Below are 12,812 nucleotides of genomic sequence, written 5' to 3'. Positions count from 1 at the left end.
GGGAGGGGGGATCCAATTTCCAGAGTATCCACTTTACATTGTTAAAAATTTTCAGTTTTTAACAAACATAATTTATGGCACACAGAGAAATGAAAACGCATGGCCAGCCAGGCACAGTGGTTCACGCTACATCCCTGTGACAGAAGAGGCTGAGCCAGGAGGAGCACAAGCATTAGACCAACCTGGGCAACTTGGCAAAGCCCGGCCTCAAAATAAATAAATAAATAAAAGGGGTAGGGATACGGCTCAGTGGCAGAACCCCCTTGAGTTCAATCCCTAGTACTGGGGGGAAAACATCCCTAGTACTGGGGGCTCCACATACACAGGGAAATAAGCAATCAATGAAAATTATCCTTGAAGAATCCCTAGATTAGAAATTGGACTTACTAGAAAAAAAGTCTTTCATCAGAATCATAAAAAAAATGTTCTAAAGAATTAAAAGAAAAGTATGAGAGCAATGTGTGAAGAAGGAGAAAATACGAGAGAGAGAGAGAGAGAGAGAGAGAGAGAGAGAGAGAGAGATTATCTTTAAAGATTCTGAAGTTGAAAAGTATAAAGAAGAATTTACTGAAAATATTCAGTAGCAGAGTCACATGGGTAGAAGAAAGAATCAGAAAACTTGAAGTTGGGTCAATTGAGATTACCCTCTCAGTGAAATAAAAAGAAAAAAGAATGAAGACAGATGAACAGGGCTTCAGAGACCAACACACAGAGAGTGGTCATCTCAGAGAAGAGACACAAGGACACAGAAAGGGCATCTGAAGAAATAATGGCAGAAAACTTTCAAAATATGATATTTTTTCAAAAAATACAATAATCTACACATCCAAGAAATTTAGCAACTTCAAGGAAGACCGACTCAAATGAGAATGAACATCAAGACACATCACGGTAAAACTGTCCAAAGAGAAACACAAAATCTCAAAAGCCACAAGACAGAAGTGACTTGTCACACTCACGGGAACCTCAATATGATAAACCGCTGATTTCTCTTCAGAAACCATGCAAGCTAGAGGGCAGTGGGCATGGCCTATTCAAAATGCAGATGGAAAATGAGTGTCAGCCAAGAATTCTATACCCAGCCCAACTATCCTGGGTGAGGGAAGCAGAAAGACCTTTTAGGGTAGATTAAAACCCAGAGAATTTGTCAAGAAATACTAAAGGAAATGGCTGAAATGAAAGGACATCAGAGAGTAACTCAAATCCACATAAATAAATGGGGGACTAATAAAATTCACTGCCCATGCAAATATACAAGATAGAGTAAGTGGCCAGGTGTGGTGGCACATGCCTGTAATCCTAGTGGCTCTGGAGGCTGAGGCAGCAAGATCACAAATTCAAAGCCAACCTCAGCAACTTAGTGAGGGCCTAAGCAACGTAGCAAGACTCTGTTTCAAAATAAAAAGTAAAAAGGGCTGGAGATATGGCTCAGTGGTTAAGCACTACTGAGTTCAATCCCTGGTACCCAAACCAGAAACAAATAAACAGAAATATATATATATATATATATATATATATATATATATATATATATATATATATAAAGTGTAAGTGTAGTCTTTGGTAACTCTCTTCCTTGCTTATCCAATTTAAAAATCATCTGCATGTATTGGTAACTACAAGCTGCTAAAGAGCTTTCAATGTATAAAGTTGTCATTTGTCAAAGGAGAGAGTAGAGCTAACTGGGAGTGAAGGTAGGTGTACTGTCCAAATTAAGTGGGTATTGACCTGGACTCGAGTATTTGAATTTCAGATGCTCATTGTAATACCAAGGGCAACTGCTGATAAAACAATTTAAAAAATACCAAGAACAAAGAAATGAACGTCACGCTAGGAAATATCTACCTAGCACCCCCCCCAAAAAAGGTATTCATGGAGAGACTGAAGAACAAAACTCATAAGACATATGGAAAGCAAGTAGAAAATGCAAGATCTGAATCCCACTTCATCAAAAGTTACGTTAAACGCAGAATGATTAAACAATCAAAAGGCAGACACAGGCAAAATGAAAAATTTAAATCATTCAACAGTATGCTGTCTACCAGAGACATTTTAAATTCAAAGACAAGGGAAATCATGAAAACAATTCCACTTGCAATCACCTCAGAGAATATGAAATATTGGGGCTGGGACTGTGGCTCAGCGGTAGAGCGCTCGCCTAGCATGGGCGGGACCCAGGTACGATCCTCAGCACCCCATAAAAATAAAAGTATTAGTGTTGTGTCCATCTACACCTAAAAAATAAATATTTTTTAAAGTATAAAATATGTAGGAATAAGTTCAACATAAGAAGTGGAAGACTTGTACACCAAACACTGCAATGTGAGGGCCTGAGTCAATGGGAAAACATCCCATGTTCATGGATGCCAAGACTCCTAGGGCTAAGACAGCAGCATCCTCAACTGATCTGCAGAGCCCAGGCAGCCTCTATCAAAATTCTAGCTGCCTCTTTTCCTAGAAACTGAAGACCCTATTTTAAAATTCACATGGAGGGGCTGGGGCTGTAGCTCAGTGGCAGAGCGCTTGCCTAGCATGTGTGAGGCGCTGGGTTCGATCCTCAGCACCACATAAAACTAAACAAATAAAATAAAGACATACCTTTCATCCATCTACAACTACAAATTTTTTTTAAAAATTCATATGGAAAAGCAAGGGATCCAAAAATAGCCAAAACAATTCTGACGGAGAAGAACAAAGGTGGATTCCTGATAAACTCGTGCTCCCAGCCCAGCAGTCCAGAACCCATGGCACTCACACAGGCACTGAGGTGTGAACCAGGGGACAGACTGGGTGCCAGGAACAGACACCTAGTCAATTGATTTTTTAATGAGAATGACAGGCGATTCAATGGAGGAGAGTAGTTTTTTCAACAGATGGTGCTGGACGTCCACATGCAAAAGAACAAACCCAGAGTCAACCGTGTGAACCTTTCTGTTCCTGTAAAGCACGAGGCAGTCCATTTATATAGAGTTTCCCGCCCAGGGTCAGTTAGCCCTGCTGCACTCAGGCCAGTGGGGAGGCAGCGCGTCACGGCAGGAGCACAGGGTGGAGCCAGGAAGTGAGAGAGGGAAAAAGCAAGAGGCCAGGGTCCACTCTCCCCATGGCAAGAGGCCACGCCCCCAATGACCTAAAGATCTCCCACTAGGCCCCACCCCTTAAAGGCACCACCACTTCCCATCAGGGCCATGGGCTTGGGACCCCGATAACACATAGGCCTTTGGGGGACATTCCAGATCCAACTATCACAATGTACAAAATTAACTCAAAATTGATTGAAGGCCTAAATGTGAAAACTATAATCATGAAAGTCTCAGAGGAAAACAGATGTAAAACTCCATGAGCTTGGATCAGGCTCTTGTTTGTTAGGTAACACATCTAAGGCACAAGGAAGAATAGGTAGACTGGATTTCATTCAAGTTAAAACTTCTGTACATTAAAAAAAAAAAAGACAAAACTAGGCAGAGAATAGGAGAAAATATTTGTGAGTCATAGAGCTGATAAAGAACTACATCAAACTCTCACTGCTCAATATTACTATTCAACAATAAAAAGACACCGACATTTTTGGAATGGGCCAAAAACTCAAACAGACGTTTCTTCAAAGGGAAACATAGACGTATGACTGCTAAGCACAAAAAGATACTGGGCTTCGTTCATCATTAGGGGAATGCAATCGTAACCATGAATAAGAATAATCTCTTCACACAGAAATCCCTCTAATTCGGTAAAATGTATCTACTAAAAACCTGAAGGGTAAATATCATATGCAGTATGTAATACAGTGGTAAAAATATAATTCAAGTCAAAAATGAAATATGTATGCCTACTGTATGGGCTTTTGCAGCATTTTTCTAGAGATTCTAGCTAGCAATCTAAAACCAGGGGAAAAATCAGATAAGGAGTTTTCAAAAAAGAAACAAAAGATATCGTTGTTGGTGGCTGGAATAATTGTTTCCGCCGAAAATCCAAGATGAGCTACAATTAGAACCAGCAAATACTGAATAAAGTTTCTGGGCAAAACTCAACAGTGTCCTTCTCTGTCCCCCCAAATCAGAAAGTGTAACTGAAAGAAAGTTTCCAGTCATAAAAGCAAGAAAAACTGTAAGTCACTTGGGAATAAATCCAATGAAAGATGCGAGAGACCTTTATGGAGAAAATTATGAAGTTACCTAAGAATGTGGAAGACCCGCCCCTCCAAATGGAGAAATATAGCACGTTCACGCTCCACGCTTGGGAAGACTCGGGTTACACAGGCTCAGGGCTCCTCCAGATGAATCTAGAAATTCACTGCAGTTGCAATTCAAACCTCGGCGGAGCTCCTGGCAGAGCCTGACAACCTGATTCCAACGTTAATCTGAAGTGGGTAAGGGCAGGAGGAGCCAAAATAAAGAACAGCAAGAAAGAACTCTCTCGACCACTTCTAAAGACCCACGACAAAGCCACAAGATGGCACATTCGATCCCCGGTGCCGGAGAAGAGAGAGAAGGATTCACATCATGGGAGGACCATGAAGAGAGACACGTGGATCGTGGAGCAGACCAGACACCCAGGCATTTGTGAGGGTCTTGGGGGGGGGGGCGGTCAAAGGCAGCTGCGTCTCTGTGAAGAGAAAGTGGAGCCTCCAACGGTGTCAGAGAGCTGGCTGGTCCCAGGGGGGAGGTCTTCACTGGATCCCTACTTCACACCGCACCTAGAGAGACATTCCTGATAGAGCAAAACCAAACTTTAAAGCTATTCTAAGGAAGTTTAGTGGAATATCAGGAAAAGTTTCCCTAAACAAATAGCAAAAGATACAGATTATCATGGGAAAAAAAAAAATCTTAAGTCGACCACACGGAGGACTGGAAGTTCTGTGTGCCAACACTGTCGCACGACACAGTTGAAGTACGACCCATCCGTGAGACGTTGCAGCAGTCAGAGAATAGAATTTGGTATCTATAGAACTCTCATAAACTCAAAAGGGAAAGACACCCTCATCTGGAAGAAGGAACTGGTGTGCAGCCCAGGGGTCAAGCACTTGCATGTATAAGGCTCCAGTTTCCGTCCCCAGCACTGCCAGAAAATAAAAATAATTTTAATTTTTTAAAAAATATTTATTTCTTAGTTGTACACAATACCTTTATTTTGTTTATTTTTGTGTGGTGCTGAGGATCGAACCCAGGGCCTCACACGTGCTAGGCGAGTACTCGACTGCTGAGCCACAGCCCCAGCCCCTAATTTTAATTTTTTAAAAATCAAATAAAAGAAAGTACCACAATTAGACAATGAAAATGATCAACAAATACATGTTAAAAATGAAACTTCACTAAGAAGCTGGAAAACAATGTTTTTTTTAAACTTAATTCCATTTCATACAGATCATATTGGCCCCCCAAAAATTCAGTGCCCCAATGCCCTCCAGCCGGGATCTTTCATGCTACTAGAATTGTGGTTGGGATGATCACTCTAGAACACAATTTGGTGGTATGCATTAAAGATAAGTAGGCACCTGTTCTAGCACTTTCACTGTTAGGTAGAGACCTAGAAAACCCATGCAAGACATTGATTGGGACTGAAAAGAAGAAAACCAGAACATTCTTCCCTGAGGGGACTGTTGTTCTAACGTGCCATGCCAGTCTGGTGGAATATTACACAGCTGTGAAAATGGAACCCTTTATCTGATTTTTTCCCAGCTTTAGATGGCTAGCTAGAATCTCCAGACATGTGAATATCAGCCCACATGGACTCACAAGGTACCAGGTGAAGATTTCACACTAGAGATGGCTAAATTCAGCTTCTCATTCCTGCAAGATGCCTTTAAACACACAAAAGCCACTGTATATTGTTCATATGTACAAACACATCTAGAAAAACAAAAGAAAAATAGAAAAACATGAGCAGGAAGGATTTAAAAAATTCATGGTCACGATCGCCTCTGAGGAACGGGGAAGGAGCGTGGTAATAAGGAAGGGAACGAGGAACCTCATCATTATTCCTTTCTTGCTTTGTTTGTCGAAATGCTGAGACCAGAAGTCATTTTAAGATTTTCTTCTTTTACCAAAGACAGTGAGTCCAGTGGAGCAGACGTCAGCTTTCATGAACTTGAAGTGGGGAGCAGACGGGACTTTCTTCCTCCTCCCTCCCCCCCTTCCACCTGCCCATCCAATAAGAAGACGTAGCGCTGGCCTCTGCTTCCTACAGGTGGGGAGAAGAAGAAAAAGCTAAAACAAATCTTTCTCTTTTTTTCTTAACACCTTCTCCTCTGTATCTGGGAATCAGGACGGGGAGGGTCCTGGGAGCCACTCTTTGATGGGGTTTTGATGGATGAATAGAAGTTCTCCTTTGTGGACCAGGGAAGGGTGCAAAGAGGACCGTCCAGGGCTAGGAGGGTTTAAAAAGCTCAGTGCCAGTGGTTTGAATGTCGCCAAAATATGTTGGAATGTGGCCTTGTGACCATTTGACCTTGAATCCCCTTCTCCCAGATCTGTGAATACAACATCTTTTTCCCTTGTAAACGGCCCAGTCTGCAGCGTTCAACTAGAGCAAGGGAGAGCAGGAGAGCAGCCCAAGGTCCTCGGAACCTACACAGTGGTGACGTTGCTCGCTCAGAGTTGATGAGCAGCCGGGAGCGGGTGAGAGAGTGGGCTGGCTCCTGGGGGGACCGGTGAGCCAGGCTGAGGGTCTCAGACTTCACCCTGCGGGCACCGGGAACTCTGGGTTGACAGCGTCCTTCCCGTGGGACCCTGTGGCCTCCACTTCCTGCACGTCAAGGTTAAGAAAAAGTCCCACCCCACTGAGACGATTCAGGTATCTGCCATTCCCACAGAGGGACCGTCCCTCTTGTCACTCTCCCTTCTTAAAGAGCAGCCACATCCGTGGGGTGACAACAGACCACTGGGCCCTGATGGACCAGATACGAGGGACAGCAGCTCAGGAACGCCTGGAGACCTGGGCACCCAGCCTCACTGCAGCCCCTCAAGCAGAGACAAAGTCCCTGGACCAGGGCAGCTGAGCTGCGAGCCGCACTCCTGCCCTCCAGGGTCTAGGTCCAGCCAGCCCAGGGGCCACCGCGGGTTACCTGGACCCTCCTGCTCACCACACTGGAAGCAGCAAAGGATACGGCCAGGCTTGTCTTTTAAGGCCTGGACGGTGGCGGGGCAGGACCATGTGATGACTCCCGAGAGTCTTGGCCTCTCCCTTCCTGGGCCCCTTCTTCATGACAAATAAAGGCGAATATATTAATGTTATGTATTATCTTCTACTTAAAAGGGTTTTTTTTTTCCTTCTAATTTTAAAAGAAACTAAACTATCCTCATGGGCCCCTGGCACTGTGCCTACCGTGCCTAATGGACAATTCAGCCTTGGGGACCAGGCGCAGGGAGTCCACACAGGAGCCATCACAACAGTCACTGGGGTTGGTCCTGATGCAGTCGCCATGGTAATGAAGAGGCAGGAGCAGGATGTGGGGAGCCAGGACCGGAGTGAACACAGATGCTCCCCGGGAAGGATAAAGATGGAGGGTGGAGGGGAAGGAGCAGGGGGCCCCCCGGCAACCAGAGGTGGGCCTCAGCTCCGCGGCTCATGCAATATAAATGAAGGCCGAGAGCGGGGACTAATGGGAGCTGTTGGCCGCCTAAATGAAGCCGCTTCCCCAGCCCTCCGATGGGACCACCCCACCCGGGGAGGAGGGCATCCGAGCAGCCGGCGATGAGGAGCCGACTCCGTTCCCAGCAAGTCGCTGCTAAATGAGCTCCCGGGGGAGCCCGGGGCCGCGCGCGACGCGGGCATTCTGGGACGGCAGAGTGGGCAGAGCAGGACCCGGCGCTGGAAGGACGCCCCTTTCAGCCTCCGCTCTCCGCGGGCAGCCTGGGCGCCCACCCAGGTGGCTGCTGCTCTGAGAGTCCGCACCTGCACCAGAGGGTCGCAGCTGGGCCCAGGCTGGAGTCAGCAGGGCCTCTCCGCTGGCCGAGCCAGCAGCCGGGGAAGGGAAACGGATCCCAGTCAGGAGCTGCCTCAAGCCGCAGCAGGGCGTCCGGGGGCTCTGCACACAGGCGGGCGGCACTTTTCCCCAGTGGCTCCTTAGAAAGCTGGGGGGCACCCCGCCTCGAGGTCTGTCCGAGACTCCGGGCTCCACTCCCCCCAGAGCAGGACACAGCAGAAGGATGCGGCCTGGTCCCACCAACTCTCCACCACCACCCTGCTGTGACCCCGAGATCTCCCTCTTCTGTGTCCCCAGCAGAGGCCAGGCACCTGGCCAAGGGGCACCTGGCACCTACCGAGGGAGGAGCCTGCCCAAGCTGGAGACTCCCCTGGAGGGGATCACGAAGCAGGTGGCTGAACCCCCCCTTCAGCAGGTGCAGGGGGCCCTGGCGAGTCCCAGCTGATGCTGACGCTGTTGGCTGGGGTCCTGACTTTGAGAGCCACCACCTTTACCCGTGTCCAGCCTGAAGCTGTCCTCTGGACGCCTTGCCTGACCTCTGAATCCTACATGTCCGCTGCGCCTGGCGTTCCTCCTGACCTGACTTTTGACCTCGTCCTCCCACCTAAACCCTCTCGTCTCCTCTGAGCTCCCGTGACCCCAGGCTGCCTGTGACCCCCGTGGCTAGGGCCCTCCTGCCCAGCCCTGCCCGGCCCCTCTACAGGCCTCACTTGGTCCTCTGTCTGTCCCAGGTGCTTGTCAGAGGATCACCGAGGGCCCTTCTCTGGTGTCCAGCGGAGGGGCTGTGGGGGCACACAGGCCCTCGGCTCCCCCCGCCTCCCCAGGGCCTCTTACACACCAGGGAACGGCGCACATCAGGAGAGTGTCCAGTCCACAGAGTCTCCACTGGGCCCAGGACAGGCACGAGTGTCCCCCGGGTCTCCTGTGCCAGAGTCCCGCTGTCTCCCCGGGGCTCAGCTTCTACATCTGGCGGTGATGCTCTCGGCGGCCAGACTCAGAAGGCCCAGCGGCCAGTGGCTGAAGCCCCGGGAGGCAGGTGTCCTGTGTACTTCCTCAGAAGTCTGCAGGTGACACGGTCGCTGACTCTGGGCAGAGGTGGCTTCTGCCATCCTTTGACCTTGATCTCGGGACCATGAGGGGGCAGCCCTGGGGCCCACCGAGGCCGAGCCTTCCTCTCTTGTGAAGCAGGAGGTGACCTGCTCCCTGCCGAGTCCCCCCAGTCCCCCCATCCCGCCCTAGGCGGGAAGTTCTGCTGTCGGAGAGCTTTGGTGCCAGCAACCAAACAGGTGCCTCGGCGACCTTCAGAACCAAATGCCCCCGGGATTCTGGGAGCATCTGAACGGCCAGCACATTCAAGGCCACTGGACCGTGAGGCCGATGCTCCATGCCCTGTTCCTCTTTGGAGTCTCCGTGTCCAACACGCTAAGTCCATGCACTCAGCACCTTCGTCACTGCCACACCCTGCTGGGTGCCCCGCCCCTCGGCAGGCCCTGGACAGAAGGGCACCGTGGATGGAGCATAGGCTCAGACCATCGTCTTTGGATCCCACCATTTTCAAGCTGTGTGACCTTGGGCAAGTCACTTCACCTCTCTGGCCTCGCTTTTGTCATTGCGGAGTGAAGACTGAAGGTGATAACATGCACGAGGCATAAGGACACACGGTCACTTAACGGTGAGACCGATAATGACCTAGGAAGACTGGCTCTCGGCAGCTGGCCCCACCCTCGGTGAACACACCTCAAGTCTCAGGGTCTCCATCCGGCCAAAGGGACGGACGCCTAAACCAATGACCACAGCAGAAACGGACAGGCCGGAAGACGGCGCCAAGGGACACTGGGGAGGGTGGCAGGTGTGCCCGTGAGCTCATCAGCGGCTTCCCCAGCAGTGGGGACGGCAGGTCAGAGCTCAGCACCGGGGAGTAGGGGAAAGAGGGTCCCCACTCTGCAGGGCCCCTGGCAGCAGAGGCCATCAGTTATCGAGGGGTCGCCCTGTGCCCAGCGTGTGCCAGGGCTTCGCAAATTCCAACCTCACAAAACTCCTGCTGCCCGGGGTGGCCACGGGCCCCGTGTTTCAGGCCGAGAAATGGAGGCCCAGGCAGGTGAGGAGCCCGGGCCTCACCACCAAGCCACTCTGCCTCCCCAGGAGGCTCTGAGGGCATCTTTCCTGCCCAGGTACTGCCAGGTGAAGGGACCAGGAGGGGACACATTTGGGAGGGCTAGGGACCACAGGAAATGCTTAGCGCTCTTCTCCACGCTGCCAGCGTTAACTCGCCAGGACTCAGAACAATCCAGCAAGGTCGCATGTCCTTCGTCACTGCCTTCCCGAGAGGAAATGGGGCACAGGGCACAGAGCTTGCCCAGAGCACAGGAATGGCACACGGCAGAGCCAGGGTCCAGTGCTGGGTCCATGTCCACGCCATGCTGGAGTGTCCCCTGCCCAATGCCAAAGGCCCAGGTGCCTGGCACCGGGGTCCACCCAGAGCCAACCAGGCGTGGTGAGCAGGAGAGGTCACCAGCCTGAAACAACTGAGAGGTCATTATGGAGACACCTGGGCAGGAGGAGGCCGTCCCTCCACACAGGGGCGTCAAGCGGTGGACCCTCTTCACATCCCGCTGATTGACAGCTAGGCCACGGGCTCAGTCCCCAAGGACCTCTGCTGTGTCAGCCCCAGCCAGAACCCAAGCCTCGGCCTCTGCAAGACCTTCTGGGCTAATTAGGAGAGCGGGGGACCTCCTGGGCCACCGGGCTCCTTCCCCACTTGCTCCACAGCCAACCCCCGGCCCCGCCTGGCCCGGATCCATAATGTATTAGGCCCGCCCGCGCCTGGGGCTCTTCTCACGCCTGTCCTCGGGCCACATCGGGCTAATTTGCTGAGTACCCGAGCAAAATCCAGACTCGCAGCAGAAAAACAAAGGGCCAACTGTTCCCCTTCGCAAGAGGACTGATCCCCAAACTCCCCAGCAGCCGACGCCCCTCCAGTGCCAGTCAGTACCACACCGAATGAGCTCGTCCCTGGATCAATCCACAGATACCTGCTGCACTGATTTTGTTGATCTGGTTCTGCAGACCTGCCTTGTTCCAGCGCACACAAAAAGGCTTGTGGCAGGTTCCAAATGCATGTAACCAGATAGCACGAGTGGACAAGTGGACGCGGAGTGGACTAAGGGCAGGCCAGGGCGGAAAACTAAATAATAGGGTTTCTACGGGTTCCTCCGTATTGGTGCAGCGGCTGGAGCATTGCGGGCTGGACTTGAGCTTGCTGGCAGCCAGAGCGAGAAGCACAAGGATCCATTAATCAGATCCCCGGGCACAGGGGGGAATGAACCCTTGCGCAGAGAAGGAGGAAGACGGAAGGTTAAGGGTGAGGTCGAGAAGGAGGAGGCCGGGCTGGGGGCGCACACTTGCAATCCCAGGGACTCGGGGGCTGCGCAGAAGGATCACAGGTTCAAGGCCAGCCTCGGCAACCTAGTGAGAGGAGGAGGAGGAGGAGGAAGAGGAAGAGGAGGAGGAGGAGGAGGAAGAGGAAGAGGAGGAGGAGGAGGAGGAGGAGGAGGAAGCCAGCCACGGCCGCACCGGCACCCACCCGGGTTTGTCCTGAAATTCATTAATGAACCAAGTACTGAGTTGGACCAAGGCTTTGGGGTGTGCAGAGGGGAGCTCCAAACTCAAACTGATCCGGTCTGAGCATAGTCCCCAACCAAAAGTCAGGATCTGATGGTCTCTGAGAAGGTCCCTCCAGCCTCCAGCCCGGCCCCAGGCTGCCCCCCAGGAGCGAGTGGGCCCAGGGGACGGCATGGTGGGCGCGGGCTCGTCCAGCCCTGGGAACCCAGCCCTGGGGGCCTCTTTCTCCTCCAACTCTCGCTGGGTCCCCCGAGTCAGCACAAGGCTCAACAAATCCTAGCCTTTGAGTCACCGCTGCCGGTGGTCCCCCGTCCCCATCCCCGGCAGGAGGTGCTTGTCTCTGAGCTGAGATGAGCAAAGTCCCCAAGGCCCAGAGGGCCACCTTCCCAACCAGTGACAAGCCCCCCGGACACCAGGGAGCTCTTCACGCCAAGAGAAGGAGCGGCTGCCTCCTCCCGAGGCTGCTGGGTGCCTGTGGCTTTGGCCAGGCGGAGCCCTCCTCACGCGCCCTCCTGCCTGGCCCTGCCTCTGAGGTCCAGGCTCCAGCCCAGCACCTCTCTCCAGAACCTCCCTGAAGTGACGGGTACTTCCACGTCTCAGAGTCCCACAGGCGCACAGTGTGCTCAGGGAGCAGCGTTGTCACCCAAAGGCACCTGGGTCCCTGTGCCCCTCCCACCAGGCGCTGCCCATTTCACCTCCTAAGGTGCCACTGCCCTTGGCGCTCGCCTCCTTCCTGACCAGCTGCCTCCTCTTGCCCTGGCCACTCCACCAGGTCCCCTTCCCAGTCCCCACGTCGCTCCTCCAGCTCCTCCCTGCCTCGCGGGCCCCCTGCCCTTCCCCCTCCCAGGCTGCTCTCCACCGACCCCTCCGGAGCCTTCCCTGACCTCGCTGGCCAGGGCCCTGGACTCTCCTCGGAGGCCCTCACCCACCCGGGGCCCCTGGCGCTAGGGGCGTCGGCCAGCCTTGGGCAGGGCTGGTGGATGTCCCGAGGGGGCCGTCCTAGGCTCGTGGTGGCTGGCCCCAAGGCCTTGATGTAGTCAGACCTTGGCCCCTGGCACCTGTGAATGTCACCTGACTTGGAAAAGGTCTTTGCAGATGTGACTGAGGGAAGGGTCTAGAGTGGCGGATCGTCCTGGGTGTCCTGAAGTGCCTGTCACCTGTGCCTGATGAGAAGGTGACGTGAAGATGGGCCCTCGAGGGCCTTGGGGAGGCTGGCCGTGAAGACCAGAGGGACTGGCCACGAGCCAGCCAGGCCCACGCTCACCAGGAGTCG

At 52.2% G+C, this 12,812-nt stretch overlaps 1 long non-coding RNA gene across 1 annotated transcript; it reads left to right on the top strand.

Moving 5' to 3' along the window:
- Positions 1-1,551: 1,551 nt before the first annotated feature.
- LOC131423219 (uncharacterized) lies at positions 1,552-7,226 on the top strand. The gene is made up of 2 exons (XR_009224378.1): positions 1,552-6,180; positions 6,462-7,226. It is a non-coding gene; the product is annotated as an uncharacterized LOC131423219 (long non-coding RNA).
- Positions 7,227-12,812: the final 5,586 nt, after the last annotated feature.

This window comes from Marmota monax, unplaced genomic scaffold (assembly GCF_021218885.2).
Source record: "Marmota monax isolate L192 unplaced genomic scaffold, Marmota_monax_Labrador192_F-V1.1 WCK01_AAM20220418_F8-fsc00008, whole genome shotgun sequence".
Classification (NCBI taxonomy): Eukaryota; Metazoa; Chordata; class Mammalia; order Rodentia; family Sciuridae; genus Marmota; species Marmota monax.
This window is presented reverse-complemented; position numbering and strand designations above follow the sequence as displayed.